General features: G+C 44.3%; 1 pseudogene; it reads left to right on the top strand.

Moving 5' to 3' along the window:
* The first annotated feature begins 516 nt into the window (after window positions 1-516).
* LOC110286186 (large ribosomal subunit protein uL30m pseudogene) lies at window positions 517-999 on the top strand (annotated as a pseudogene).
* The last annotated feature ends 711 nt before the right edge of the window (window positions 1,000-1,710 follow it).

Genomic DNA, 1,710 nt, shown 5'->3' with positions numbered 1-1,710 from the left:
CCACTTATCAGTGAGTACATATCATGTGAGTTCTTTTGTGATTGGGTTACCTCACTCAGAATGATGCCCTCCAGATCCATCCATTTACCTAGGAATTTCATAAATTTATTCATTTTAGTAGCTGAGTAGTACTCCATTGTGTAAATGTACCACATTTTTTGTATCCATTCCTCTGTTGAGGGGCATCTGGGTACTTTCCAGCTTCTGGCTATTATAAATAAGGCTGCTATGAACATAGTGGAGCATGTGTCCTTCTTACCAGTTGGAACATCTTCTGGATATATGCCCAGGAGAGGTATTGCGGGATCCTCCGGTAGTACTATGTCCAATTTTCTGAGGAACCGCCAGACTAATTTCCAGAGTGGTTGTACAAGCTTGCAATCCCACCAACAATGGAGGAGTGTTCCTCTTTCTCCACATCCTTGACATTGCTGGCTTTTCAAAAATGGAGATAAGAGGGGACATTCCGAGTGGACACAGCGGTCACCGCCTCTAAAGAGAAGAATTCCCACACTTATGGCTGGAGGTCTGCGCTCCTTATTTCAGAGGTCCCCAGGCAGATTGCAGACTGTGAAGAAAGGTGCAGAATCTCTCACTGGTACAGAATGGATTGGTCACAAATTTACCAGATCAAGAATTCCAGATAAAGTGTTTCGATCTAGACCTGAAGATCATGAAAAGTACGCTGGAGACCCTCAGAACCCTCATAAACTGCACATTGTCACAAGAATAAGAAATACAAAGAGGCATCCATCCTGGGGAAAAGATACCATCAAGATGCTCGGAGTACAGAAGGCACACAGCCCTCAAATTCACAAGAACATCCCATCAGTGAACGCAAAGCTGAAAGTGGGTAAACACTTACTATGCATCCAGCCCCTGAAGCTGCCACAGGGACTTCCCACAGAACAGACCATGTCCAGCACGTGCCTCAAAGGCACTGGGGAGTTGGTCGTGCAGTAACATCTGAAGCCTGTGGAGCTGGAAGCGAAGTCCTGACGCCACACAGCTTCAGCTCACAGATGCACTAACTGAGGAAGCCATTCTCATTAAGGTGTATGTTCATCCAGTCAAAAAAAAAAACAGAAATAAAATTCACATACTATAAATGCCACCCTTTATAACACAATTATGCTCTTCTTTATATATTCAAAGAGTTGTGCAACCATAGTCACTAGTTTTAGAATGGTGGCAACATCCCTCATATGTAACCTTTTCTTCACTCATTAGCAGACATATTCCATCCCACTCCCAGTCCTGAAATCCACAAATCCCTCATATCCCTAGGCATTTGTCTGATCTTCTTCCTGTTCCCCAATGTCTATATTTTCTTTTTCAGACAGGGTCTTATGCACAGCATTCTGGCCTTGCTCTCATTATGTATTCAAAGATAACCCTGCACATCTGATCTTCCTACCTTCATCTTCCATGTGCGTGAGAGTCCTGAGTTACACAGTGCCGAGGACTGGACTCAGGGCTTTGCATGCTAGATGAGCATTCGAGGAACTGAACGATATCCCAGCCCTCCCTTTCTTTGACTTTGTTTCTTTGTTGGTTTGAGACAAGGCTGGCCTGGATGGAAGTCTCCAGCCTAGTTTTTCCTTGCGCTCACTGTGATCCTCCTGCTTTGGCCTCCTTGGGACTGTGATTCCAGAGGAATCTCCTTGACTTTTTAATTAAACAAGTCTCACATTTATTGACACCAGAATG

The sequence above is a fragment of the Mus caroli genome, unplaced genomic scaffold (assembly GCF_978045245.1).
Source record: "Mus caroli unplaced genomic scaffold, Mus_caroli_1 scaffold_5, whole genome shotgun sequence".
Classification (NCBI taxonomy): domain Eukaryota; kingdom Metazoa; phylum Chordata; class Mammalia; order Rodentia; family Muridae; genus Mus; species Mus caroli.
Note: the sequence above shows the minus strand (reverse complement) of the source record. Positions and strands in the feature narration are given on the sequence as shown.